The sequence below is a fragment of the Hypanus sabinus genome, chromosome 17, assembly GCF_030144855.1.
Source record: "Hypanus sabinus isolate sHypSab1 chromosome 17, sHypSab1.hap1, whole genome shotgun sequence".
NCBI lineage: Eukaryota > Metazoa > Chordata > Chondrichthyes > Myliobatiformes > Dasyatidae > Hypanus > Hypanus sabinus.
Window position 1 is genome coordinate 47,807,380 of NC_082722.1, and position 17,390 is coordinate 47,824,769.

A 17,390-nucleotide genomic window follows, 5' to 3' on the forward strand; every position below is an offset into this window, starting at 1 on the left:
AGAAACTGCAATGAGTTGTGCACAGAACTCGGAACATCACAGAAACTAGCAACCCCCCCCCCCCCCCCCACAATCCGTAGGCTCTGTCTACACTTCGCACTGCCTCAGTAAAGCAGCCAGCATTTTCAACGGGCCCACCCAGCTCAAACATTCTCTCTTCTCCCCCCATTGAGCAGAAGATACAAAACACTGAAGGTATGTCCCACTAGGCTCAAGGACATCTATCCTGCTGTTATAAGACTATTGAATTGTTCCCTGACTCATTCAGATAAGACTCCTGACCTTACAATCCATCTTGTAACCTTGCACCTTATCATCTGCCTGCAGCGTACTTTGTTTCTAACTGTAACGCTTTATTCTGTTATTGTTGCACCTTGTACTACCTCAAACAACTGCGTAATGAATTGAGCTTTACAAATGGTATAAGTTTTCCACTGCTTATTGGTACGTGTGATAATAATAAATTAATCAAGTGTCAGCTTGAGCATGGATTGATTTAAGAGTTATTGTTTGGTACATTGCATTGCTCCTTTCACAAGTTAGTATAAAAAGTAGTATTAGAGAGGGTGGGCTCAGAGGATAGGTTGTGGGTTCTGGGACATCTCTACATTGCATGGAGTGCTATTTGGTCAATAAAGACTCTTTTCTTGCAATGAAGAACCATGTCATAATTGACTTTTGAATTTCCCACATCAAAGGGAAGCACAATACTTACACCAGCACTCAAGTGCGTAACCTAACAGATAGCTTGATGAGGCAAGCCTGCTGAATTAGTGAAGGTGTTGCCTTTGCAGGAGATATTTAAAGGCCTTCAATTCAAACCTTTTATATATGGCAGATTTGGGGTTCTAAAGTTCAAAAGATCAAAGAAAATTTATTATCAAAGTACACGTATGTCACCTTATACAACACTGGGGCTCATTTTCTTGTGGGCATACTCAATAGACGCAATAATCATAGTAGAGTTAATGAAAGACTGCATCCAACAGGGTAGACAACCAGGGTGCAAACAACAACAAACTGTGCAAATACAAAAGGAAAACAAAAAAAAATAAACAAATAAGCAATAAATATCAAGAACATGAGATGAAGAGCCCTTGAAAGTGAGTCCATAGGTTGTGGGAACAATTCAGTGATGGGGCAAGTAAAGTTGTGTTATCTCCTCCGATTCAAGAGCCTGACATGTGAGGGGTAACAACTGTTCCTTAACTTGAAGGTATGAGTCCTGAGGCTCCTGTACCTTCTTTCTGATGGCAGTAGCAAGAAGAGAGTATGGCCTGGGTGGTGGGGATCCCTGATGATAGATGCTGCTTCCTCCAACAATGCGCCATGAAGATGTGCTCAAAGGTGGGGAGGGTTTTACCCGTGATAAACTGGGCTGTATCCATTACTTTTTGTCGGGTTTTCTGTTCAAGGAAATTGGTGTTCCCACACGAGGCTGTGATGCAGCCAGTCAACCTACTCTTCACTACACATCTATAGTAGTTTGTCAAAACCTTAGATGTCATGTTTTAAATTACAATAGGCATTTGCTGTGGTGCTTATACGGAAGATGGATTATCACAGTGCAGAAAATACATTCTAGATTGAATCATGGAAATATCTCTGCCAACAACTCTCCATTATTTAAGTAGTTGTGTGGAAATAAGGTCATCCAGAAGTAGCTCAGTGTATATGTTCTCTGTATTTTTATAAAAAGTAATACTTGCTCTCAAATTCTTCAAACACAGATGAATAAACTTTAGCCTCCACTCTGAAAGAATACTAATCTGGGTAGCACCTGCAACATATGCAAGGAGTAAGATGCCTTGGGTGTTATGTACATTTGTAAAACCTGTTCATTATCATGAATTTCTGTACAGAGGTGGTAGTAATTACAACAATGTTGTAATTGTTGGACTTGCCAGCAAGAGATAGAAAAAATTAGCTTTGTTTGTCACATGTACATCAAGTATGCATCAACAAGCAACACAGTACAAGGATTGTGCTGGGGCAGCCCACAGGTATCACCATGCTTCCAGCACCAACATAACATACTCACAACTTACTAACACTAACAATACATCTCTGGAATGTGGGAGGAAACTGGAGCATCAGGAGGAAGCCTATACAGTCATCAGAGATCTCATTTATACTTCCCCAATCAACTCCTACCACATATTTGACTACTCTTCATTGCACACTGTCTTTTGCAAGGATTCTGTCTGGTTCTCCCAGTTCCTTTGTCTCAATTGTATTTGTTCCAGTGATTAGATTTTCAGTACTGCTGCCTCTGAAATGCCTTCTTTTTTCCTGAACTACAACTTCTCATCTACCATTGTTAATAAGATCTGCAGACCAAATCTCATTAATTTCCTGTGCCTCCAATCACATCCCCTCTCCTCCTGGAGATAGATAAAATTCCCCTAGCCATGACCTTGTACCCATCACCCTCCACATTAAACAAATTATTATCTGCAATTTCTGCTACCATCAGAGATTCTACCATCAAATATAATTTCACTCTTCTCCTCCCTTTTTATCATTCCCTTTGCAAATCCCTGTCTCCATTCTTCTTATCTAACAACCACCTCTCCCTGCCTGCATTACAACACTTTGGAACAGCCAGCAATGCAACACCTTTCACCATTTCCCTTCCCACCATCCAGAGACCAGAATGCTTTTTCCAGGTGAAGCAGTGATCCTTACAATCTGGCGAACCAAATCAGAGAAACTATATGCAGACTGCTGAATGCTTTGTAGAGCACCTACTTTCAGCTGCAATGTTGACCCTGTTTCCTGTTGCCTGCCACTTTAATTGTCCATCCAACACCAACCCATCGGTCTTGCCTTCTGCACCATTACAATGAGGCTGAACGCAAGCTTGAACAGCATTTCATCTTCCATCTAGGCATGTGGCTACTTTCTTGGCTTGATCAAAATTACAAGGAAGTAGTCATCCCAAAGCTGCAGGAGGCGAGTGGCTAGGTGACAGCTAGGAGAAATGGAAATAGGCAGTTAGAGCAGAGCACACCTGTGGCCATTCCCCTCTTAAATAAGTATATACCGCTTTGGATACTTTTGTGGGGGTGACCTCCCGGGAGAATTCCCCAGCAACCAGCTTACAGGCACTGAGCATGGGTCCGTGGTGCAGAAGGGAAAGACAGAGAAGATGGGAGTGGTAGTGATAGGGGACTCAATAGTGAGGGGAACAGACAGGAGATTCTGCAGACGTGAACAAGACACCCGGATGGTATGTTGCCTCCCAGGTGCCAGGGTCAGAGATATCTCAGATCCCATTCACGACATTTTGGAGGGAGGGAGAGCAGCCAGATGACTTGGTACATATTGGTACCAATGACATAGGAAGCAAAAGCAAAGAAGTCCTGAAAAGAGAATTTAGAAAGCTAGATAAAAAGCTGAGCAGGAGGACCTCCCAAGTACTAATATTGGATTGCTACCTGTGCCACTCGCCAGTGAGGGCAGACACAGGATGATTTGGCAGATAAATGCATGGCTGAGAAGCTGGTGCAGGGGGCAGGGCTTCAGATTCTTGGATCATTGGTATCTCTTCTGGGGGATGTATGACCTGTTCAAAAGTGACGGGTTGCACCTGAACCCGAGGGGGACCAATATTCTCGCGGGCAGGTTTGTTAGAGCTGTTGGGGAGGGTTTAAGCTAAGTTGGCAGGAGTGAAGGGACTCAGGACAGGACGGATGGTAAAAAAGTAAAGATAGCATGCAGTCAGACTGTCAGGAAGGGCAGGCAGGTGATGGGACTTAGTTGCAGCCAAGAGGCTGAGTATCAAATCATTAAGGATGCAGAGTCAAAGGATAGCAAATATGGTACTCAAGGTGTTGTATCTAAATGCATGTACAAATGTAGTATAAGAAATAAGGTGGATGATCTTGTTGCTCTATTACAGATTGCCAAGTATAATGTCACTGAATCACTGAATCGTGGCTGAAGAATGGTTGTAGTTGGGAGCTGAATGGTTACATGTTACATCGGAGGGATAGGAAGGTAGGCAGAGGGGGTGATGTGCCCCTACTGGCGAAGAATGGCATCAAATCAGTAGAAAGATGTGACATAGGATCGAAAGATGTTGAATCCTTATGGCTTGGATTAAGAAACTGCAAGGGTAAAAGGACGTTGATAGCAGTTATATACAGGCCTCCCAACAGTGGCTGGGAGGTGGACCACAGATTACAGCAGGAAATAGAAAAGGCGTGTCAAAACGGCAATGCTCTGGTAGTCATGGGAGATTTTGATATGCAGGTCAATTGGGGAAAATCAGTTTGGTAATGGATCTCAAGAGAGTGAGTTTGTTGAATGCCTAAGAGATGGCTTTTTAGTGCAGTTTGTCATTGAGCCTACTAAGGGATCAGTTATACTAGATTAGGTGTTATATAATGAACCGGAGATGATTAGGGAGCTTAAGGTAAAAGAACCCTTAGGAACCAGTGATCACAATATGATTGAGTTCAACTTGAAATTTGATTGGGAGAAAGTAAAGTCTGATGTAGCAGTATTTCAGTGGAGTAAGGGAAATTACAGTGGTATGAGAGAGGAGTTGGCCAAAGTAAATTGGGAGCTGCTGGCAGGAATGTCAGCAGAGCAGCAATGGTGTGTGCTTCTGGGAAAAGTGAGGAAGATGTAGGATGTATGTATCCCAAAAATGAAGTAATACTTAAATGGTAAAATGATACAACCATGGCTGACAAGGGAGGTCAAAGCTATTGTAAAAGCAAAAGAAAGGGCATACAACAAAGCAAAAATTAGTGGGAAGATAGAGGATTGGCAAGTTTTTAAAAACCTACAGAGAGCAACTGAAAAAATCATTAGAAGGAAAAAGATGAATTATTAATACAAGCTGGCAAATAATATCAAAGAGGATAGTAAAAATTTTTTCAAGTATGATAAGAATAAAAGAGAGATGAGAGTGGATGTAGGTCCGGTAGAAAATGAGGCAGGAGAAATAATAATGTAGGGTGGGGCAAGGAGATGGCTGATGAATTAAATGAGTATTTTGCATCAGTCTTTTCTGTGGAAGACACTAGCAGTATGCCTAATGTTATAGTGTGTGAAAGAAGAGAAGTGGGTGCGGTTACTATTACCAGAGAGAAGGTGCTCAAACAGCTGAAAGAGCTAAAGGTACATAAATCACCCAGACGAGATGAACCGTACCCTAAGATTCTGAAACAGGTAGCATTAGAGATTATGGTGGCATTAGAAATAATCATTCGAAAATCTTTGGACTCTGGCATGATGCCAGAGGACTGGAAAATTACAAATGTCACTCCACTCTTCAAGAAAGGAGGAAGGCAGCAGAAAGGAAATTATAGTACAATTAGCCTGACCTCAGTGTTGGAAAGATGTTAGAGTCAATTGTTAAGGTGATGGAGTACTTGGTGACACAGGATAAGATAGTACAAAATCAGCATGGCTTCCTTCAGGGAAAATCCTGCCTGATGAACCTGCTGGAATTCTTTAAGGAGATTACAAGTAGGGTAGATAAAGTGGATGCAGAGGATGTTGTATATTTGGACTTTTATAAGGCCTTTGATAAGGTGCCACACATGAGGTTGCTTACCAAGTTAAGAGCCCATGGTATTACAGGAAAGTAACTAATATGGTTAGAGCACTGGCTGATTGGTAGGAGGCAGCAAATGGGAATAAAAGGATCCTTGTCTGGTTGGCTGCCAGTGACTAACAGTGTTCGCAGTGGTCTGTGTTGGAACCATTTCTATTTATGTTGTATATCAATGATTTAGATGATGGGAGTAGATGGCTTTGTTGCCATGTTTGCAGATAATATGAAAATTGGTGGAGGGGCAGGTAGTGTTGAAGAAACAGGTAGGATGCAAAAGGACTTAGACAGATTAGGAGAATGGGCAAGAAAGTGGGAAATGAAATACAATGTTGGAAAATGCATGGTCATGTACTTTGGTAGTAGAAATAAATGTGCAGACTATTTTCTAAACTGGAAGAAAATTCAAAAAGGGACTTGGGAGTCCTTGTGCAGAACACCCTGAAGGTTAACTTGCAGGTTGAGTCGGTGGTGAGGAAGGCAAATGTCATGTTAGCATTCATTTCAAGAGGTCTAGAATACAAGAGAAGGGATGTGATGCTGAGGCTCTAGAAGGCACTGATGAGGCCTCACCTTGAGTATTGTGAGCAGTTTTGGGCCCCTCATCTTAGAGAAGATGTGCAGGCATTGGCGAGGGTCCAGAGGAGGTTCACAAGGATGATTCCAGGAATAAAAGGGTTATCATACGAGGAACGTTTGATGGCTCTGGGTCTGTACTCACTGGAATTCAGAAGGATGGGGGGGGGTGAATCTCACTGAAACCTTTTAAACCTTTAAAGGCCTAGACAGAGTTGAAGTGGAAAGGATGTTTCCCATGATGGGAGAGTCTAGCACAAGAGGGCACTGCCTCAGGATAGAGGAGCGCCTTTTCAAAAGAGAGACGCAGAGAAATTTCAGCCAAAGGGTGGTGAATTTGTTGCCACATGCAGCTGTGCAGGCCAGGCTGTTGGATGTATTTAAGACAGTGATTGATAGGTTCTTGATTGGACATGGCATCAAAGGTTATGGGGAGGCCAGGAAATGGGGTTGAGGAGGAGAAAAAAAAAGGATCAGCCATGATTGATTGGCAGAGCAGACTCACTGGGCCAGATGGCCTAATTCTGCTCCTATGTCTTATGGTCTTGTTGAATTCAACAACTTCAGGTAACTTGATTTCATTATTTCATTTCCCATCTGTGATATTTGCTCAGTTTCTTTGTTTCCCCCCCCCCCATGAAGAATATCTAGATTATTCATTGTTTCACACCTCAATTAAATCCACCCCAGCCTCCTCTATCTCTGATTAAGTAATACAGTGGATTCCAGTTAATAGGGAAACATTGGGACCAGTCTATTTGGGCCAATTAAGTGGCTGGCTTAATTAGCCAAAGTTTCATGGAAATAGTTAAAAAGGTATCAAAAAAGACAAGCTACCATTTAACTGAGTACCAAATTATTTATTTAAGTTAAATACAGAACAAACTAGAACACTATCAATACTACAGCCTAAATCAGTTGAGGGTAGCCAGTGGGCCTCACTCCACTGAAATAGGGACACCTGGCCATATCTGGCATCTCCCAGCCTAACTCCCAGCCTAACCACAGCGAGCAAAGCAATTCTAAAATTGCCTTGCTTATTTCGCGCCATCTATCAGTGACGAAACTCACTGCTTTTTGAACACAAACAATTGCAACTGACACTATTTAAAAACTGTTCACTCTAAGCTTGGCATAATGTCTAACAGCCACAGAAGTCCACACGACTGACGCTAGTTAGAAACTGTCCAGCAACAGTGCCTACCCCAATTAAGCTGCACAGAGTCCCAAATAAATGAAGGAAATCCTAGCTATTTTCTCGATTTTCACTCTTTAGGAGTTGTAACAAGTAAGTGGCTTCCTTGATTAACCGATGGACCAATTAACCAGAATCCCCTATACTATCATCTTCCCTCATAGATACGGTTTTCTAGTCCTGGCAACGTCAATGTAGTTTGCACTATGCCCAGCATAATCATGCCCTTCCTGCAACATGGTGACCAGGACTGCACACAATACTCATGCTGTGCCTTAACTTCTGCTATACAGCAGACAGCTCTAGCCCAGACAACACACACAAAATGTTGGTAGAACACAGCAGGCTAGGCAGCATCTATAGGGAGAAGCACTGTCCATGTCTCGGCCCAAAACGTCAACAGCGCTTCTACCTATAGATGCTGCCTAGCCTGCTGTGTTCTACCAGCATCTTGTGTGTGTTGTTTGAATTTCCAGATCTGCAGATTTCCTTGTGTTAGCTCTAGCCCAGCCTCCCTGTACTAGCTTGCTAAATCTTGAATATTTTTTAAAAATCATTAAATTACCTGCTTGTAGCCTTCAAATATTTGTGAACAAAGTACTTCTGTTCTTCCAAAACCCACAACTTCTTCTGAATTACTGCTTGTTCCTTTGCATTTTTGCAATCCTCAATTTCATTACCATATCCTTGGATTAAGTTCAAATTGACATTCCACTATAAACCTACCTAACTTTCTTCCTCACTGTCACGGACATGTCTTACTTGATTCTTTACAAATGTAATTATTCCTAACCTATTTATTCACCATGCGATATTTCTATTGCACATAGACAACATTCCTTATAGCTACTTCCCCACAAGATAGTGGCAGCAAGACTCTGCCTTGTACTGTGCCAATTCTCCTGGTGAATGTACATCTAGAGTGCTCTGGGGTACTATTTTCCAGGATTTAGCTTCAATAAAGAAATAAAGATCAACTTCCAAGACATGATGTCATGTGACTGGGTGGAACTCACACTTATCGGAGTTTCCATGCCCCTGCTGCCATTATCTTTCTTGGTGACTTGCAGATTCGGAACAGCAATCAGAACAGCTCAGGAGAGGAACTGTGCTGGGCTGGTATTGCTGAAGCTGAGGCCCATAGTTGGTGGAATGACTGAATATTTAGGCTCTGACTGGGATGCTACCAAACTGCATGGTGTTGTGTTTCTTATTTGTGTCCTACACACACACAGGCAAATATATTCCCTTCACTCTGCTTTATGTTTTAGGCTCTGAGTACAATAATAACTAGTCTTTGGCCTGCTCTTGTAAGCACAATAGCTATATGGCTAGATCAGTTAAGTGTCTGGACAAAGGTGACACCCAAAGAGTAAGTGGTAGATTTGAAAATGGGACTATGAATGAACTCCTGGGAAAATCAACTGATCTACTGATAATTTCATAAATTTTTAATTCCTGACATACATTCTCATATTACACATTCATTGTAAACTACCTGTGTAAACTGCACACTGTAAAATTCATCCTCCCCTTTTTTATATAAACAGTTGCAACAACAATTGTGGAAACAGTGAATTTAAGCCCCAAAAAAAGACAGAATACATGGTTTGGAGATCGCAACTGAATTAACCCTATGGATCCAATTCAAGTTTGTTGTCCATCTTGTTCTTTACATAGAAACATAGAAATCTACAGCACCTTACAGGCCCTTCGGCCCACAATGTTGTGCCGACCATGTAACCTACTCTAGTAACCTACTCTAGAAACTACCTAGAATTTCCCTACTGCAGAGCCCTCTATTTTCCTAAACTCCATGTACCTATCTAATTGGCTCTTAAAAGACCCTATTGTATCCACCTCCACCACTTTCACTGGCAGTGCATTCTATGCCACCACTCTCAGTGTGAAAAGCTTACCTCTGAAATCCCCTTACTTCCAAGCACCTTAAAACTATGCTCCCTCATGTTAGCCATTTCAGCCCTGAGAAAAAGCCTCTTATCCACATAATCAATGCCTCTCATCATCTTAAACACCTCTATCAGGTCACCTCCATCACTCCAAGGAGAAAAGGTGAAGTTCACTCAACCTATTCTCATAAGGCATTCTCTCCAATCCAGGTAACAGCCTGTAAATCTCCTCTGTACTCTCTCTATAGTATCCACATCATTCCTGTAGTGAGGTGACCAGAAATGAACACAGTACTCCAAGTGGGGTCTGACTAAGGTCTTATATAGCTGTAACATTACTTTGCAGCTCTTGGACTCAATCCCACGGTTGGTGAAGCCAAAACACCATACACCTTCCTAAGAACACTGTCCTTTGAGTGTCCTATGGACGTGGACCTCAAGATCTTGCTGATCCTCTATGCAGTCAAGAGTCTTACCATTAATTTTATACTCTGTCTTCAAATTGGACCTACCAAAATGGATCACTTCACACTTAACTGGGTTGAACTCCAACTGCCACTTCTCATCCCAGTTCTGCATCCTATTGATGTCCTGCTGTAACCTCTGATAACCCTCCAGACTATCCACAACACCCCAACCTTTGTGTCATCAGCAAACTTATTAACCCACCCTTCTACTTCTTCATCCAGGTCATTTATAAAAATCACAAAGAGCAGGGGTCCCAGAATAGATCCCTGTGAAACACCACTGGTCAGCAAACTCCATGCAGAATACAAACCATCTACAACCATCCTTTGGCTTCTCTGGTCAAGCTAATTCTGGATCCACAAAGCAAAGTCTCCTTGGATCCATGGCTCAACACTTTCTGAATGTGCCTCACATGGGGAACCTTATCAAATGCCTTATTGAAATCCACATACACTACATCCACTCCTCTACCTTCATCAATGTGTTTTGTTATATTCTGTTCTTGGTAAAGCCATGCTGACTATCCATAATCAGATTATGTCTCTCCAAATACTCATAAATTCTGCCTCACAGGATCTTCTCCACAACTTGCCCACCGCTGAAGTAAGACTCACTGGTCTATAATTTCCTGGCTTATCTCTACTCCCTTTCTTGAACAAGGGAACAACATTTGCAACCTTCCAATCCCCTGGCACTTCTCCCATCTCCATTGATTTTGCAAAGATCATCACCAGAGGCTCAGCAATCTCCTCCCTTGCCTCCCACGGTAGCCTGGGTTACATCTATTTCAATCCCAGCCACTTACCTCACTTAATATCTTTCAAAAGCTCCAGCACATCCCCTTTCTTAATATCTATACACTCAAGCATTTTAGTCCGCTGTAAGTCATCCACACAATTACATAGGTCCTTTTCACTGTTGAGTACTGAAGCAAAGTATTCATTAAGTACCTCTGCTAACTCCTCCAACTCAATGCGCATGTTTCCACTATCGCACCTGAATGGTCCTATTTTCACACGGCTCGTCCTCTTGCTCTTCACATACTTGTAGAGTGCCTTGGAGTTTTCTTTAATCCTGTTCACCAAGGCCTTCTCATGGCCCCTTCTAGCTCTCCTAATTTCATTCTTGAGCTCCTTCCAGGCACCCTGTTGCTGAGCGGAACGGCCACTGGGGGACCCTGCACTGACTTCCTTCTCCCTTCACATCTCTTGGTGTTCACCCATATGCTCCCCAAATTCTGCACTCTGGGTGTAACCTTACCTGCTCAAAAAATATATCTATCAACTGCTCTGCCTCCCTTCTCTTGTTAAAGCCTTGAGTCAAAGCCTGATGCTTCTACTCTCGCCACTGACCTACTTCCAACAATGTCCTCCCCACTTGTCCCTTCTGTACTTTTATTTACTTTGCAATGCTCTGCTTCCGGTGTTGTTTGGACTTCTGGAAATTCCAAACACCCGTGAAGCTCTCCTTTCATACTAGCCTCGCTGACCTGTGAGTAACCTCTCCAAAGTGCTCTGCTCCCAATGCTGATTGGACCGCTGGAATGGACATCTTTACCTGAGAATGACATGTTCACGTTTAACTAGTACTGAAATCCTTTTCACTGTATTTGTACTAAGCATGAAGCAACAGCAATTAAAATATTATTTATTAATACATTTGCAATAATTATTCTATTTAAATGAAAACTAATTTCTGCTGATCTCAAAAAAATCAAACACATAGTGGATTCTGTTTAATTGGTTCATTGGTTAATCAGAACAGCTACTTATTTGGGACAAATTTTAAAGAACAAAATCTAATCAAGAAAATAGTCAGGATTCTCATTTATTTGAGGCACTGTACCACTTAAATGGGATAGGTGGCTGTTGCTGAACAATTTCTAATTAGTGCCAGTTGTGTGCACTTTTCATGGCTGTTGGACACTACATCCTACCTAGAGCGAATAGTTTAGAAATAGCATCAGTTGCATGTGCTTGTGCTTAAAAAGCAGTGAATTTTGTCACAGATAGTTGGTGAGAAACAAGAGCTAATGCAATTCAGAACTGTTTTGCTCACTGTGGTTTTAAGCATTCTGGCTTGGAGATTCCAGAAACAGAATGATTGAAAATGAAACAATTTCATGACTTCAACAAATTAGAAACTAAGAAGAATTTCAAGGTATCAACAAACATGTTGAATATTACAATGAAGTTGAAGGTTTGGAGGATGCAATCATCGAAAGCATAGTATGAAGGCAGTCCATTATCTGCACTGATTTTCTTCATTGACAGTTAATCAAAAGAACATGACATTGTACACTGGATGAATTCCTCTGTTGTTAACTATTAGGAACTAATATACGGTTTCAAGTATTGCAGTAGTATTGGTAGTGTTTTAATCTGTTATCTATTTCATTTAAACACATAATTTGTTACTCAGTTAAATGGTAGTTTGTTTTTTTAGTACCTTTTTAACTATTTCCATGGAACTCTGGTTAATTGAGGCAGCTGATTAATTGGGCCAAAATGTAATGGTCACAATTTACCGTAATACACTGTATTGGCAAATTCTGTGCAATTTATTTTCCTCAAGAACTCTGGGAAGATGGACATAGGGGCATATAACCTTAAACGCCACCTCCAAGTTTCCAAAAAATATATTGTTGTTTCAATATCACTAGATCCAAATTTATTTTATTTATTTAGTTACTGAGATACAATGCGGAATAGCCTAATCACAGAATATTTACAATAACCAATTAACCTACCAACCGGAATGTCTTTGGACTGCGGGAGTAAACACACACGATCATGGGGACAATGTACAAACTTCTTATAAACAGTGGTGGGAACTGAACCCAGGTCACTTGTACTGCAAAGCTCTCTGCCCAACCATACTATGGACTACAGCATTTAAAAATCTCATCAACATCTTCTCAAGGACAATTAAGAACAGGAAATATATAATAGCCTTGAAAACTAATCTGTGATTTTTTTAAGGTGAGAAGCTTACTTTACAAGGATTTGAAAAACATTTTATAAAATGGATCTGAAATGCATTCAAATTCTCAAAGGGATAGACAGTATAGAGATAGTCATAATCCAATTTTTTTTAAAATGAACACATTCAAGTGACAATATTACTTGTGCAGTTCTTAATGTGTTAGAAAGCAAATTGTGTATTGGTAGAAAACATAAAAATATAAAAGAAATAATTTCAGGGAACCCTAAACTGGTTCTTTTTAAGTTAGCTACTTTTGGAACGTGAAATAGATTACACCATGTGCAGCTTTTCCAAATAAAAACAACATGGAAACAGAATAGACTTCCTTCTGACATTTTACTCAGAAATGTTATACTTACAGAGCAGATTTTATGCTTCTGAAATTCTAGCGTGCTTCCTAATGCTCCTCCAGGCTGTTGGTCTGATTTTGTCTGTGTTTCTGACCTTGATAAGTCAGAAAAATAACTTCAATAGGCATAAGTACATTATTGCAATAACTGTCTCTGTTGGTTGCCTCAGGTTTTTATCTGGTTGACCTGATTTCATTTATTTAGCGATACAGCTTGATCAAGAGCGTATTGGTCAGTGTTGTCACCAGGTTCCAAGTGCGGAGTGAGAGACACTGAAGGAAGTCGATATTTCAGACTTTAATGCGAATAGTGATAAATGGAAAACAATAAACTCTAGGCCAAATAGGGCTTGTGGGCTCACTAGTTTTGCAAGAATCATCTTCGACCCACTCTACCAAATTCCCAAATGATGAACTGTGGCTACACTGTGGTTGAAAACAACTAAGAATAAAATGAATACCGCCAGTCTTCCGAGTCAGTTGACCCAAATGTCCAATTTCTCAGACAAGGCGGAATGCAAGCAGGCAGCAAAACATTGCTGTGTCCAAGTCTCGACAAATACTATGATAGAATGAATGGAATTAAATACTATCACAATGAAATAATTAGCTGACACATGTACATTCATGAGCGCAATTGCTGTATCTGCTGCGGCTCCGAATCCGTGGTTGTGACAGTTGTAAACAGTCCCATGAGTAGACTATCCTGCCCTGCATCCCAATATAGTTTGACCCACTCTGCCCAAGCACCACACCCCAAATTAATCACAAGACCATTTACAATGACCAAATGACCTACCCAGTACATCTTTGGAATGTGGGAGGAAACCAGAGGACCCGGAGTGCACACACGCATTCCACAGGGAGCACGTACGAAAGGCTCCTTACAGAACAACGGCGGCTGTACACCCTGAGCTGTAATAGCTTTGCGCTAACTTCTATGCTAACCGTGGTGCCTTATCTCGGACTGGAGTCACAAGAGAAAAAGGATCTAGTGCTTGCAAAGTTTGTGAAGTCACTAGCTTTGCAAGAATCACTTTGTCTCAATACAAAATATTTCCCTAATTTCTGTATGTCTCTCAAAGGTTTTCTAGATTAAAGATGTGTAAAAACAATTTGCATTAAATACTGTTCACATTGAAAATATCATAAGACATTTTGCAGAGAAATGAAGGAGAAAATAAGGTTAAGATAAAAGGGTGGAGAATGTGCCATGGTGCAAGAACTGAAAGAGTCTCAAAGGACTTTGAAACATGTTTCTAATATACAGGAGAAACAGTGGACAGAGAATAGGAATGAAAGCATTGAAATAGATTACAAAGATCAATTTTGTTCAATTATCATACCATTAGTGGCTTGTCAGATTTTACATATCATTGCAATTAATAAAACCATTTAGTCCACAACACATCCAGAAAAGTTCAAATAAAATCAACAGCAGAGATGTTTAGAAACCATCAATTCAGAAGCACCTGTACTTCTAAGGGACTTATCAATCTCTACAATAAAAGGGAAGTGAAAAGCAAACTTACCTACCATTTCTTCAAACAAAACTTTTCACCACTCTCCTAGTCACGTAGAATTAGAATCATTGAAACTTTGATTTAAAAAAATCATTACATTGATCAAACCTTGACGTTATGGGATACTACATACACCTTAAAACATGGGAATCAGTTGCTTTTGTCCAAATGGGAGTTCACTGGAAATGATGTACAGTGCCTACAAAAAGTATTCACCACCCCTCCCCTTGGAAGTTTTCATGTTTTATTGTTTTACAACATTGAATCACAGTGGATTTAATTTGGCTTTTTTGGACACTGATCAACAGAAAAAAACTCTTTTGTGTCAAAGTGAAAGCAGATCTAAGTACAAAGTAATCTAAATTAATTACAAATATAAAACAAAATAATTGTTCCCTAAGTATTCACCACCTTCAGGTCACTATTTAGTGGATACATCTTTGGCAGAAAATGCAGCCTTGAGTGTGTGTGGATAAGTCTCTTTCAGCTTTGCACATCTGGACACTGCAATTTTTCCCCACTTTCCTTTACAAAACTGCTCATGCTCTGTCAGACTGTACGGGATTGTGAATGAACAACCCTTTTCAAGTCCAACCACAAATTCTCAATTGGATTGAGGGCTGGACCCTGACTTCCAGGACCTCCAGGATATTAACTTTGTTGTTTTTAAACAATTCCTGTCTAGCTTTGGCTTTTTGCTTGAGGTTATTGTCATGCTGGAAAACAAATCTCCTCCCAAGTTGCAGTTCTCTTGCAGACTGCATCAGGTTTTCCTTCAGATTTCCCTGTATTTTGCTGCATTCATTTTTCCCTGCACCTTCCCAAGCCTTCCTGGGCCTGCTGCATTGAAGCATCCCACAGTATGATGCATCCACCACCATGCTTCATGGAAGGGATGGTGCTTTTGATGATGTGCGATATTCCAGACATAGCATTTAGTGTAATGGCCAAAAAACTCAATTTTGGTTTAATCAGACCAGAGAACCTTTTTCTAGTTGACTTCAGAGTTTCCCACGTGCCTCCAGGCAAACTCTAGCCAAGATTTCATGTGATTTTTTTTCCAACAGTCACTTCCTCTTTGTAACTCTTGCATAAAGCTACAGTGGGTGAAGCACCCAGACAACAGTTGTTGTATGCGCAGTCTTTTCCACCTCAGTCACTGAAGCTTATAACTCCTCCAGAGTTTTCATAGGTCTCTTGTTGGCTTCCCTCACTAGTCCCCTACTTGCACGGTCATTCAGTTTTTGAGGATGGCCTGCTCTAGACAGATTTACAGCTGTGCCATATTCTTTCCATTTCTTGATGATTGATTTAACTGTACTCTAAGAGATATTCAGTGACTTGTAAATTTTCTTGTATCCATCTCCTGACTTGTGCTTTTCAATAACCTTTTTGTGGAGTTGCTTGGAGTGGTCTTTTGTTTTCATGGTGTAGGTTTTGCCAGGATGTTGACTCACCAGCAGTTGGACATTCCAGATACGGGTGTATTTTTACTACAATCAATTAAAACACCTTGACTACACATGGTAATCTCTAGTTAACTAATTATGTGACTTCTAAAGCCAATTGACTGCACCAGTGATGATTTGGTGTGCCATATTGGGGCGGGGGGGGGGGGAGTGCATACCTATGCAATAAATTATTTTGTGTTTTATATTTGTAATTAATTTAGATCGTTTTGTAGAGATCAGTTTTCATTTTAACACAAAAGAGATTTTCTGTTGATCAATGTCAGAAAAAGTCAAATTAAATCTACAACCATTCAATGTTGTAAAATAATAAAGCATGAAAACTTCCAAGGGAGGGTGAATACTTTCTATAGGCATTTTATCTCCATGCATTTTGAAGAAACTGCAATACTTGGTTACCATGAGCTTTCAAAATGAGAAATACACCTAAAAATTTTTATTCCAATGTGACCAAAATACACTGTGTTGCTCAATGCCAAGTAGCACAATTTCCCCAATTTAATTGGACTTCAGCAAGGCTTTTGACTTGCTCCTTTGTGGTAGGCTGGCCTGCAAGGTTAAAACACATGATATTTTGGGCAAATTAGAATATGACAGAAAATGAACTTACTGATAGTGTAAGTTTGTTATTCAGATGTAAGGCCACAGGGATGGTGCTGGGTTCTCTAATGTTTATCGTAACATATAATGATTTGGATTAGAATGTGGGTGATCATAATTAACAATTTTTGCAGATGACACCAATGACCATTTCCCATGATAGTGGAGTCTAAGCCCAAAGAGCACAGGTTTAAGGTGAGAGGGAAGAGGTTTAAAGGTAAATGTTTCAAACTAAATGTAATTAGTGTCTGGATGTAGTAGCAATAACAACATTTAAGAGGCATCTTGACAGATAATTGAATATCAAACATGAAGGGATATAGAATTAATACAAGCAAGTAGGACTGGTATAATTAAGCATGATTGCTAGCACAGATATAGGGCATCTTCAATGCTGAACAACTCTATGACTCCATATTCGAACCTCGTTATGCCTTTAAGCTTTACTGCTTTGGAAACATAGTGAAATAAAAATCAGTCATCAAGGGAAACCAACCCTTGATTTTACCTACAATATGAAAAGGGCTCACATTAAATTTTTGAGATCTCCTAAATTCTAACATTTTTTCCCAATCCAAACAACAGCTGGTTTAAAAAGAATTTATAATCTTTCAATTCTTGATTATTGATTTACATTTTTTTTTACTTGGTCAGATAGCAAGCTCCCTAAAAAGTATTATTATTTGAAGAAAGTCAAACTGTCTAAAAAATTCAGACAACTGAACTCAAAACCAAAAATGCAGAAA